Raw genomic sequence first — 14,213 nt, 5'->3', positions numbered from 1 at the left:
TCTTCAAGAAATGTCCATGCTTTTTAAAAATCGAACTAGAATTATCAACATAATGAAACTGTGAATAAAACTTCATGACAAAGAAATACATTTAGTAAATTTAACAGCTGCTATGGCAACTTTGGCCTTACATGTGAGACTCAAATGGTTAACGGATGGCAAATATGTAGTTCAGTAAGAATGCTAGGAAAATAAAGGTTTTCCTTAAAATGTAAATAAACAAAATAACACTGTTTGGATCAAAGGTTAACCGACTATTCATATAGTTATGTGGTAAATACTGGCACACTTTTTGGGCACACATAACCTAAACAGAAGTGGAAGGTCTGAGTTAGTATCCTCCAAGGCTCGGGCTAAACGCCAAAAGAGTTGTGTGACCCCAAACCAGGTTTGAAATTAAAACCTGTCAAAAACCAAATGCAGGAAGTTGTGGCCGTTATTATTTTTAAATTTCAATGCCTTGAGAAATACTTTCTGCAGCGCCCAGCTTTCACGTTTTACTATTATATTCTAGATTCTGCAAATTATAATATTTAGCCTATATTTCCATTCAAAAAAGAACGCAATTTTCGCTGTTCAACGAAGATAATATATATATATATATATATATATATATATATATATATATATATATATATATATATATATATATATATATACTGTTCCAACCAAGTAAAATTAATTCGTTTAACCCAAGCTAAAGAATAATAATGTGCATTTGATTAATTCTGTCATTAAATACTCACCCTCATGTTGTTTCAAACCCAGATGATTTTCATTCATCATTGTTACACAAATTAAGATCCAAAAGCTTTCAGACCCTGAATAGACAGCAACACAACTATCACATTCAAGGCCTATAAATGTAAATACTGTTGAATAAAGTCGCTTTTTTGTTTTCTTTGCATACAAAAAGTATTGTCGTAGCTTCTTGCTTTCTGCAGGGTAAAAAAGCTCTCTAAAACTAAAACTCTCCTTTTAATTCTAGGAAAACAGGAAACAACACACTTTGTGTAACTAGCCTTCTGAACCAAAACCTTACTGAAATATAGTGTTTGTGACAACTAGTCCCAACTTGCTTGTTTTTGAGGTGTGATAATTGGAACATCCCAAAAGCTTGTTTAAGCCCACAAGCATTAAAAAAGTGTTTTCAAGCGAGATGTTTATTGCTGTAATCCACTCACCAAACTATTTGAGAAATACCCCGAGCTACTCTCAGCGTCCACCGGGATCAATAAACAGCCGTTGCCTGGGGCTGTCAAAGCCTTCGCTTTAAATGAGGGCAAGCAGGGTTTTCATCAACTTACACAAAGTCGATTTTGAATGATGCATCTGGCTGCCTTTAGATGTCCCAGTATGTGCAGAAACACACTTACTGGTAATTTATTTGTAGCTCGCAGACCCATGTCATGGAGCTTATTTGAGAGCTTGGTCTGGAGGTCTTTCCACAATACACTGAGGCCAAGAAGGTGCATCACGTGGGTGCTCCGCATGACAAAATCAAAACGTAAACCACTAGCATGCCGTCATACTCCCTGCTCACCCTGCTGGACTTTACCCAGATCATGAGAAACACCACTATCTCATCTGACAAAGTGCCAGTTTTTTTTTTTTTTTTGAGTGCTAGAACGTGACTAATAGCCATCATTTCATGTCTTAATGGATGAAGAATTCAGGTTCCATATTGTATCGAAGATGCATATTTACCTTCTACATTCAGCCACGATAGATCTTGTAGATCTGTATAGATGTATTTTTAGCTGCTATTTCTAAGGGTGGTTAATGGATTGATGGGTTTCTCCAATCTATTGAGGTCATTTTCGAAATGATGCTAGTTTCAAGCTTAACCATGAGGTGAGAAATGTGTATACCGCCTAAATAATCCATTTTACTCAGACCTTATCAGTTGAAGACCCAATGAGTTCTCCTAATGCCCAGCTCTATGATGGCATGACGCTGCACGCATTCATGGATAAACATATCTGGACAAGACGTGAGCATCGAGCATTTCCTGCATTTTCAGTTCACTTGACATTTGTCAATACTTATCTACTGTATCTGTGCGTCCTATAGAGGTAAAGAGGAACTGGCCTTGTGTAGCCGTATTGTTTCAGTCATGGCTTGAAATCCCAGCTTTTTTAATACAAACTGGTTTAAAAGGAATAAATAATACAGAGACTATTATAACATTTTGTCATCATTAATTGCCTCTTATGTATTAATGATTGTTTTCTTCCATTGAATACAGAATTGACCAGGGACCTGTCAAGCCTCCAAAAATATATAAAAAAACACTGTATAAGTATTATAAAAGAACAAACAATATATACATTTCAGCGTTGGGCTGAGTGTTTATGAAAAAAAAATGTTTTGGGGCTTTTTTAAATATGTTTTTGGGGTGATTTACAGCTGGGGTTATTATTGACTAATGTATGGAAAATAATTAATTTTTAGTTATTTTTTTTGTTTGTTTGTTCCACTAAAAAGCATATGAATATGAGTTTAGAACAACTTGAGGGTGAGAAAAAAAATGAAAGAAAATACAATTTCTGAATAATCCCACACACACACACACACACACACACACACACACACACACACACATATATATATATATATATATATATATATATATTATAAATATCAATTTTAGTTTGCTCTGTAAAAAGGTTTAAGAAAACAGCTAATTTAGAAGAGCTTTTATCTTCTGTTCCTCTTTTACCTACTTTTTGTCAGCACAGACTGTTTTGTTTATCTCTCCACCAGATTAGATCTATCCATTATTATTACAATGCATCTTTGCCTTAGCATAACAGGCAATACAATATCATAGTCTCAAAAAAAAAACATAGATCTGTCACCATGCTATGATCATTTTTTTGTACAGCAGATATTTGAAAGTAATTTCACTGTGGCAGAGAAGAAACCCAGTGGGGCATCGTGCCAAAACACACAGACATCTGTAAGGAGGTGTTGTGGTGTTTTATGTGTGTGTTGAGAGCAGCAGCAGCAGCAGCAGCAGCTCAGTGTGATGCCCATCTCTCTCCACAGGGGGGCACTCAGCAGCTGTTAGAGAAGCTGGTGGAGCAGATCGGCAAAGAACGGGTCCGGCTGGGTGCCGCCGTAATGCCCATATGTCAGGTAACGACTCCATCAGCGCAAGGTTGACACAGAGATAACGAGCATTTCTCCACCAGTGGTGCGAGTGATAAGTTCCTTTCCTTTAAACAAGATACTATTCGGAAACCAAGACTTGGGTCCCACAGTGTGCCTTTCGCTTGTTTTGCTCTTCCTCTTCCTTCCCATTTCTGTATTGTACATTATGGTACGCTGAAGTGCTTGTCATGACTAAAATATTTAGATGAGCTAAATCAAATCCACTCCATTAGATCGCTCTCATTTGAGAATTGGTGACACAAAATCTTTTGAAAGCCTAACGTCGGGGAATTAGCCTATAATGTCGCTCTCACACATAGAGAGGTAAAATCCATTAGCCTCTTAATGGTGTTACATCGACATGCCATTGCCTGAGTAGAAAGTTTTACTCACCCCCACTGTTTATCCACATGAACTCATTGACTTCTATCACACACATAGGTGCTGGTCATATAGAATATCATCAAAAAGTTGATTTATTTAATTCCATTCAAAAAGTGAAAGTTGTATGTTATATTCATGCATTACACACATACTGATGTATTACACATGTATATTTCTTTTAATTTTGATGATTCGATATCTCAGAAAATTTGAATATAACTTAAGAATAATACAAAGAAAGGATTTTTTGAAATATCCTAAATAACTAAAAGTATGAAAATGAAAAGTATGAGCATGTACAGCACTCATTACTTAGTTAGGGCTCCTTTTCCTTCTGAATTACTGCAGCAATGCGGCGTGGCATGGAGTCGATTAGTCTGTGACGCTGCTCAGGTGTTATGAGAGCCCAGGTTGCTCTGATAGTGGCCTTCAGCTCTTCTGCATTCTTGGGTCTGGCATATCTCATCTTCCTCTTCACAATACCACATATATTTTCTATAGGGTTAAGGTCAGGTGAGTTTGCTGACCAATTAAGAACAGGGATACCATGGTCCTTAAACCAGGTACTAGTAGCTTTGGCACTGTGTGCAGGTGCCAAGTCCTGTTGGAAAATGAAATCTGCATCTCCATAAAGTTGATCACCAGCAGGAAGCATGAAGTGCTCTAAAACTTCCTGGTATATGGCTGCGTTGGCCTTGGACCTCAGAAAACACAGTGGACCAACACCAGCAGATGACATGGCACTTCTGAATTTTCTGAGATACTGAAAGATACTGGACTTTCCTTAGTTGTCAGTTATAAACATCAAAATTTAAATAAATAAACATTTGAAATATATCGGTCTTTGTGTAATGAATAAATATAATATACAAGTTTAACTTTTTGAATGGAATTGGTGAAATAAATCAACTTTTTGATGATATTCTAATTATATGACCAGCACCTATAAACCTTTAATCTGAATATATAAATATAGCTGTTTACTTTAAAACTGCTATATATGTCAAATATAAATATAAAAATGTGTATTTAAATGCATAGTATCCAGTTTCTTTTTGCAATATAGTGTATATAAAATAACAATTTCCTGAAAAAATAGCTATGAAATCAATTATCTCTGGCTCTGAAAACAGCAAAAATACAGTACATATGTTAATTCTTTTAAGGCAATTGGAAAATTACAAAATCAGTTGAAATTGAAATGGGTTAAATGGCTTACATCACTTTCAGCACCTTTAGGCAAATAATATTTTACTAAAAATAATTATTAATTCATAAAATATTTAAATATTAATCAAAACATATTATTGTACCCATGTTTTTGTTTTAAGCCAATCAGAAAATTAGCAAATCAGATGAAATGGAATCGAATTAAGTGGCTAACATCAATTTCAGCAGTTTTGGGCAATAGAATATTTTACAAAAATTATTATGAATGTATCAGATATTTTAATATGAAGAAACTATTAATGTTCCCATGTTTTTATTTTGAGCCAATCTGAATTATTTTTATTTTTTTACCTAACATATTTTCCCCTGGGAATCAAACCCACAACCTTTTGTGCCGTTAACACAGTAGCAGAACTAGTTTGGAGTCTGTGTTTGGAATATGTTTTTAAAAGAAGACTCTTATATGCTCATTACGGCTGCATTTATTTTATCTAAATTACAGTAAAAAAATGCATATTGTGAAATGTTATTACAATTTTTCAAATAACATAATTTTTCATTTTTTATGTCAAAATGTAATTTATTTTCAACATCCTAACTCCAGTCTTCAGTGTCACATGATCCTTCAGAAATCATTCTGCTATGGAAATGTGCTGCTCTAGAATCATTACTGAAAACAGTTGTGCAGTTCAGTATTTTTATACAAACCATGATACATGTTTTTCCAGATTATTTGATGAGTAGAAAGTACAAAAGAACAGCATTTATTTGAAATAAGAATCTATTGTATTGTACACACACACACACAGACACACACACACACACAACCATCAAATACAATTCAATGAAAAGTCATCAAACAAATATGTTTTAGGCTAAAACTTAAAGGCAGATATATGAGATTACAAAGACAAACCGTAGAGTTCCAGAGCTTGAAAGTGATGACACAAAAAGATTGTCCACCTAGAGTATAGTCAGACTCTAGAAACGGACAATAGGCCAAGTTTAGATGATCCTAGATGCCGAGGGTGAAGTAGGTTTGATAGATATAGAGGTGAGAGACCATTTAAAGCCATAAAGGGTTAGTTCACCCAAAAATGCTCACTCTCAAAGCATCCTAGGTGTACAGTATATGCCTTTCTTCTTTCAGACGAATCCATTCGGAGTTACAGTTGAACAGTCCACAAGTCGTCAAATAAAGCGTGCACATTCATAATAAAACGTGCCTCACACGGCTCCAGGGTGTAGATAAAGGACTTCTGTGGTGAATGCATGTTTTTTTTGTTTTGTTTTTTAAGAAAAAAATATCCATATTTCAAATGTAACAAACACTTCTTTTTCTCACTTCCGTTATCTCTCATGTGCGGAAGCAGTTCAGGCAGATGTTCGAGCATTTTATTATGTTTTTAGAAAACCATGTCTTGATTTTCCAGGTAACAAGCTGAATCAATATGGGGCTCAGTAGAGTAAAGATGTGTTAGTTCAAATTCTGTCATTAATTACTCGCCCTCATCTCCTTTCAAACCTGTAAGAACTTGGTTCATCTTCAGAACACAAGTTAAGGTATTTTTTATGGAATCTGAGAGCTCTCTTACTCTCCATAGAGAGCAAGGATATTACCACAATCAACACACAGAAAGTAATCATCGCTGTTTACATATAGCAGAAATATAAAAATAGCGGAGGACAGTAGCTCCTGGAGGAGAACTGTCGAATAAATTATGTTATTGTTCTTTGCGCACAAAAAGTGTTCTCGTAGCTTCGTAAAATTACGGTTGTACCCCTGATGTCACATGGACTATTTTACTGATGTTCTTCCTTTCTGTGCGTCAATCATGGTAATATCCTTGCTGTCTATGGAGGGTCAGAGAGCTCTCAGATTCCATCAAAAATATCTTAATTTGAGTTCCAAAGAAGTGTTTTGGAATGGCATGAGGGTGAGTAATTAAAGACAAAATGTAAATTTTTGGGTGAACTATGCCTGTAATGCACCCCCCAGCCAACCCCTCCCTTCCCATAGTCGAGGGTAACGTTCATGAATGTCTCAGATGATGAAACATCCAGGCGTTTTGCCATAGATTTAGTAGCTGTTCTCCATTACAAATAGTTGTCTATTAAAAGTAGTGCTCCTATTTCTATCTATGGCACCTTTGGGAGTTCTAACAGCCAGTATTCATTTATATCTTAGTCCAGTCTGTTTGGGACGGCTTTATGACAGGAAGCCATAATAATGCCAACAAGCCTCCCAAGTGTTAGATCTCTCTCTTTCTGTGTGTGTGTGTGTATCTAATGTATTTATTCTCCATCTTCAATCCATAATTCTATGTATTTCACCACAGAGATCAATACATAACAATTCCCTTATTTTGTTGAGTACATTTTCCTTCGCAACAGGCCTTAATTAGTGTCCTTGCCATTCTAGTTAGTTTCAACCTCACAATACCAGCCTTTACCGGGTTTCAGTTTTTAATCAATTCTAATACGTTTTTCTCTTACAGAATTCAGAGAACATAAAAGTTATGACTTCGGCAGGCACAGTCACTTGTAAAGCTGTCATTGTTGCGTGTCCTTCTCACTTGGCAGGTTAGTGCACAAACACACGGGTCTATGTGAATCACATGGTTTGTATAAAACAGTCTGTCGAGCTGACCCCAAAACAGCAGTCAATCATGTGCCCCCTGCAGTGCACTTCCTCTGGGAGTACCGCCATCCTGGCTGCAAGTTTGGCTGCCACGTTTTGTTTAACAGATAGTGCGGCGCAGTCTGTTGCACAAAGTCTGGCGAGAACACTTTTAATGTGACAGATCTAAGGACAGCTCTGAATTACGCAGAGTGCCTGAACTGCCATCGTCCTTCTGGCTCTAAATCAGAATTTGCAGACGACAAGCTGACAGGTGAGGCGAGCTCTTAAAAACTGGAGACACTGTTGAGATTAGACAGCCGTCCAAAATGCATTCAGCGATTAAATAATGGAGGCAGGCAGCATGGCTTGAAGTCAACACTTGGGCTCGTCTTCTCCTGTTAAAAAACAAAAGACAAAAACTAAAAAACTTTACTTTTTTTTAACAGCCTTACTGGGAATCAGAATGCATTATACAATCTGTACACATACACCTGTGTATATTACGTAGTTTTACCTATTTATTCTTTTTTTTTTTATGACATGCATAAAAAAAAATATTAATCCGAAATGCTGTTTTAGTGCAAAATAATTTTAAATCTTAAACAGAATGTCCTTTGACAGCTTTTCCATACAGTTCAATTTGATTTGATGCCAAAAAAAAGAAAAAAAAACATATATATATATATATATATATGTTATATATATATATATATATATATATATATATAAAACATATATATATATGTATATGTATATGTATATATGTATATGTATATGTATATGTATATGTATATATGTATATGTATATGTATATGTATATATATATATATATATATATATATATATATATATATATATATATATATATATATATATATATATATAAAATAAAAGTTATTAAAGTTACGCCAATTATATTTGAGAGTAACAACAGGAAATAATTTTTTTTTTTGTGTCAATTACTCTAACAAAGCTATAACTTAAGCAGACTTGGGATATAGTGAAACAAGTCATTCAGATAACTTTTATGGTACTTTTTATCATACTGCTTATGAGTTTGGCTTTTATCTGCTTTAATTGAATGGAAAAGCTGCTTATGGCAAATGTAAAAGATTAAAAACTATTATTTAGTTGCAGATCCCTTACATTTAATCACAGCAGTGAGTCTGTGGCCCACAGACATCACAAGACTCTTGGGATTATCCTTTGAAATGCTTTTCCCAGCTTTTAATGCAGCAAGTTCCAACTGTTGCTTGTTTTGGGGAGTTTCTGCCTTTAGTCTTATCTTCTGCTTGTAAAATTCTTCTTCAGTCGGATTTAAACCTAGAGATTGATTTGGGTCTTTCTATTTCTTTGCCCTGATAAACTCCTTGACTGAACTGGCAGGGTGTTTTGGGTCAATATAAAGCACTTTCTGATGAGTCTGGTGGAATTTTCTTAAATATTGGTAGCCAAGATGTTTCTGTACCCTTCCAAATTAATTCTGCTACTGTCATCATACATTAAGTCATCATTAAAATTGAGAGGGGCTGTTCCAGAGACAGCTATGCATGTCTATTCCATGACACCACCTCCACCAAGCTTTACAGATAAGATTCCATAAAACGTAGTTCCAAAACTCTACTCTACTCTCTGTTTTTTTTTTTTGCATACTCTAATCTTATACCTTTCGATTTTTGGTGCTGGTCAGATGTTTGCATCTTTCTGTGTAGCTTCTGTAATTCTATGTCAAAGTCTCCTGCGGACAGTAGATTTTTAGAGCATCACCCCAGCTTTCTGGAGGTTGTTGCTGATTTTACAGACATGTATTTTAGGGTTCATTTTCACAGCTTTTATGATTCGTCTTTCATCAACTACAGTTGTTTTTCTCAGCCGCTCAGGTCGATGTTGGCAGCTGATCTGTTTTTGCTATAGCTCTAGGTGACTTCTTTTCTTTTAGCATCCAAATTGCTTGCTTTTCTCTCAAAGTCAGCCCCCTTGTCTTCATACTGGCTTGTGTGTCACCATCGAATGCTAGACCCATAATGCAGAAGCAATGGATATAACTACTACGACACATTCCCTGCTTTTAATATCTGAATAATTTATGCAACAGGACACAGTTGATCACTTAGTAAGACCTGTGAGGCAACTGTTCCAATACTTATGCTCACATCAGATAGTGGGATGCACTTTAAAAGTGCTGATCTTCTTAGCTGGTAAAACATTTCTGTGCTTAATCACAGAATAATAAAATGTGACATTCTGTAGTTTTGTCTTATATTCATGTGTTAATCATATTTACAGGTTTCTTGACTCAACAGTAAACAGAGCAATTTTGTCTTTATTGTCCCAATACTTATGGAGTGCACTATAGTAGCAAAAATTGCTAATCAGCCAATCACATGGCAGCAACTCAATGCATTTAGGCATCTAGATGTGGTGAAGATGACTTGCTGAAGTTAAACCGAGCATCAGAATGGGGAAGAAAGGGGATTTAAGTGACTTTGAATGTGGAATGGTTGTTGGTTGAGTATTTCAAAAACTGCTGATCTACTGGGATTTCCACGCACAACCATATTTAGGGTTTACAGAGAATGGTCCGAAAAAGTGAAAATATCTGGTGAGCGGTAGTTGTGTGGACGAAAATGCCTTGTTGATCTCAAGCGGTCAGAGGAGAATGGGCAGACTGGTTAGAGATGATAGAAAGGAAACAGTAACTCAAATAACAACTCGTTACAACCAAGGAAGGCAGAATACCATCTCTAAATGCACAACAGCCATATCACCCTGGATCCCATGACTGGTTTCCCACTGAAGCTAAGCAGGGCTGAGCCTGGTCAGTACCTGGATGGGAGACCTCCTGGAAAAACTAGGTTGCTGCCGGAAGAGGTGCTAGTGAGGCCAGCAGGGGGTGCTCACCCTGTGGTCTGTGTGGGTCCTAGCGCCCCACTGTAGTGATGGGGACACTATACTGTCAACAAGCACCATCCTTCGGATGAGACGTTAAACGAGGTCCTCACTCTCTGTGGTCATTAAAAAATCCCAGGATGTCTTTCGAAAAGAGTAGAGGTGTGACCTCGACATCCTGGATAAATTCGCCCATTGGCCTCTGACCATCATGGCCTCCTAACAATCCCCATATCTGCTGATTGGCTTCATCACTCTGTCTCCTCTCCATCAGTAAGCTGGTGCGTGGTGGGCGTTCTGGCGCAATATGGCTGCCGTCGCATCATCCAGGTGGATGCTGCCCACTGGTGGTGGATGAGGAGATACCCCTGACAATGTAAAGCGCTTTGAGTGCCTAGAAAAGCGATATATAGAACTAAAAATGTTATGTAACATAACACACTGGGTGCCGTTCCTGTCAGCTAAGAACAGGAAATGGAGGCTACAATTCACACAGGCTCACCAGAATTGGACAATAGAAGATTGGAAAAATGTTGCCTGGTCTGATGAGTCACGATTTCTGCTGCGACATTCAGATGGTAGGGTCAGAATTTGGCGTAAAGAACATGAAAGCAAGGATCCATCCTGCCTTGTCTCAATGGTTCAGGCTGATGGTGGTGTTGTAATGGTGTGGGAGATATTTCCTTGGCACACTTTGGGCCCCTTAGTACCAACTGAGCATCAGTTAAACACCACAGCCTACAATTTTGTTGCTGACCACTTCCATCCCTTTATGACTATATTGTACCCATCTTCTGATGGCTACTTCCAGCAGTATAATGCACCATGTCACAAGGCTCATATAATCTCAGATTTGTTTTTGAACATGACAATGAGTTCACTTTACTCAAATGCCCTCCAAAGTCACCAGATCTGAATCCAATAGAGCAGCTTTGGGATGTGCTGGAACAGGAGATTCGCATCATGGATCTGCAGCAGTCAAATCCGCAGCAACTACGTGATGCTATCATGTCTATCATAAAATCTCTGAGCAATGTTTCCAACACCTTGTTGAATCTATGCCATGAAGAATTGAGGCAGTTCTGAAGGCAAAAGGGGGTCCGACTAGCAAGGTGTACCTAATAAAGTGGGCAGTGCGTGTATATTAGTATATTATATTAAAATATTTTTTCATCTAATTTCAGTTTTTGACTTCTATGTGTGATGTACAAACTGGTCCGCTCATGGAATTGAACACCTACAGGGTTTGTAACACCAATTGACTCACTCACTGGAGTGTTAGCATGCTCCGCTGTGTCGTCCTGTCATCTTGGCTGATGGAGACCAATGTTTTAACCTCCCATCCATCTATCTTTTATAATGAGTGAAGTCACTCCCCCACCTCCACTTCAATGATTAATGAACTGCTTGACTTGACAGTACTTTATTATGCTTCATTTTGCCATGCCAGGTAATAGAAGACTTCTCTTCTACTGGCAGCCCACAAGAGCTGCCTCTCCCTGCATATTCTCAATACTGAGTTTCATATTACATTAAACATTTAAAGGAATAGTTCATCCAAAATTTCAAAATGTCACAGTATTCAGTTTCTGTTCCAATGATTTAAAAAAAAATGCTAAATACAGGTTTGGAACAACATAAGGGTGAATAAACAATCCCTGAATATTAGGTTTGGTAGGAACTATCCCTAAGAGGACTAAATGTAAATTTGACACTCTTCCCCTGGCTTTACAGTCATCACTTTAAGACATTTGTCTACTTGAGAAATCACAGGGAATGCCTGTCATGAGAAAATTCAGTGAACGTTTTAAACCTTATACTCAATCTTGGATTTCTCTGTCATTTGGGGAGAGGACAGAATATGAAGTGTGGGTGTGCGTGGGCAACCATGAGAAAAGGACGTGTGTGTGTGTGTGTGTGTGTGTGTTTGCTGGGATTGTTGTGCGTGGGCGCGTGTAGCTGTATAAACCCATGAAGCATTCATGCTTTGCTGCACCAAACCTACAATATGCCCGCGATTAGTCAGGTTGTGGGATGTATGTGCTTTTTGTCTTGCCATTTTTGTTGGCGTGCGGATGCTCAATCGAGTTTGGATGCGTTCCTTCGGTGGGTTTGCGGCATGTCGAAGCATAAATGGTTGCAGCTGGTTAGATGCTATATTTAACTCAAGTCTTCCTCCAAAACGCTGTACCTGACTAAGCTGGCACTGCAGCTGCATGCAATTTGAGCTGACTGGCAGAGAAAACGGTCCCCGGCCCGGCCTCCCATCGACTCCACTTTGATGAGAGAGCATCTCCAGTGACAGCGGACTACAGCGGTGGCAAGAAACCTCACAGGCGCGTCACTCAGAGTTTTGCTTAGAGGTCTGTTTATACTGTAAGAAAGCAGGGAAGCATTAGCATCCGTTTGACTGCCATGACCTATTTTTAAGGGAGTTTACAACAAAGTTTAAGCAGATTTTTTTTTTTTTTTGGTTTAAGAGTGCCGGATTGTTTCCAGTTTCCCAGCATTTTGGGAATGAGTTCAAAAGCACAGGTTTTACGCCTAAACCTTTAATTAGCAAATTGCTGGTATCACTTTGCCATTTACAGATGAATGAAGGCAGGGTGGATGTGTGAATGGGAACAAAGGATGCTGCAGATTTTGGCCAGGAGTTTGCAGCTGAAAATGGCATTTTATGGGTGAAGCTATGTTCACTTGGACATATCAAAGTTTAAAAATGCTTTGACGTTGATGGACAGGTGCAGTTTTCTTTTCTGATTGTTCCATACATTTGTACTTTAATTACAGTTTACTAATAAACTAATCATAGCATAGTTTACCTTTATTTGCATGTGTTTAATTTTATTTAAATTATCATATTTTCTAAATGCAACTGTTTTAGTTATCTAACTTTGTAAGCAATTACAATAAATGCATTTGTTGATTGTGAAAACATGAACATTTTTATGAATGTGACTAACTGTAGAACAAGCAATATTCAGTTAGTTCAAATGTATTAAATTTTGGACATACTGTAAAATTATATAAACCTTATTGTGTATTTAAAATCTATTGGTACTATTACAGCAATCTTACTGGTTTCATATGGGAAACATATGCATCACATTAAGCATGCATTTATTGATTTGTTTGTTAAAACTATATAATTCAGTTGTATACAAATAATATACTTTATTAAATAATATTATATATTAAAAATAATAATAATATGGAAGCCTAAATATTTTTGTGTGAAAGAATTGGTATTGGGAGAGAGACATTGTCATTCTAGGATGCATTTTTTTGGACAGAATTCTGTAAAATAAGATGGATGAATCAGTATTTTGGTCTGTGTTTTTATATCTAAACAGTTGTCAAATATTCTTGAAATTATTATTTTTTTAATTATAGGAAGTATGCAAATTTTATATTTATAATATAAATGTATAATTAGTTTAGTTATTCAAAACAAAAGCTAATTGAAAACAAGCATTCAGCCCAGTATGTTCAGAATTTTGTTCTGGTGCAACAGTAGTGTGAACCAATGTTTTTATTTATTTATTTATTTATTAATTTTTTTTATAAGTACAGCTTTCCCCAAGGCTCCAGGCAAGTAATGCTGAGGAGCACCTGTGGCTCATTAGCCTGAGGTTATGCTATAAATGTCTGCTCCACCACTCACTGCTACCTGAGTAACAGAGGTGACAGATACCAACGAGTGAGGTGGAACAGAGACAACACAAATATAAAAATAAATAAATAAATAAAAATCCTGAGGGCAAGAATGAGAGGGATAGACTGACAGAAGTGAAAGGAACAAAAATATGGGCTGAAAACTATCCAGGGAATTCACCAAAGCATGAACTGCTGCCACAAAGCGTGTGCGTGTTATTTATTTATTTGCATTAGTGTGTCGTTTTAACACACAGTTCACTAAATGAATCATGCCAGTCAGGTAAATTTCCAACATTCTCAAATAATGTGCTGAATGTAATTTGCACAAAACAAT

At 36.8% G+C, this 14,213-nt stretch overlaps 1 pseudogene; it reads left to right on the top strand.

Moving 5' to 3' along the window:
* Positions 1-1,520: 1,520 nt before the first annotated feature.
* The window catches only part of LOC113109457 (amine oxidase [flavin-containing] A-like), a 37,797-nt pseudogene continuing 25,104 nt past the window's right edge, over positions 1,521-14,213 (top strand).

Source organism: Carassius auratus, chromosome 10, assembly GCF_003368295.1.
Source record: "Carassius auratus strain Wakin chromosome 10, ASM336829v1, whole genome shotgun sequence".
Classification (NCBI taxonomy): Eukaryota; Metazoa; Chordata; class Actinopteri; order Cypriniformes; family Cyprinidae; genus Carassius; species Carassius auratus.
Note: the sequence above shows the minus strand (reverse complement) of the source record. Positions and strands in the feature narration are given on the sequence as shown.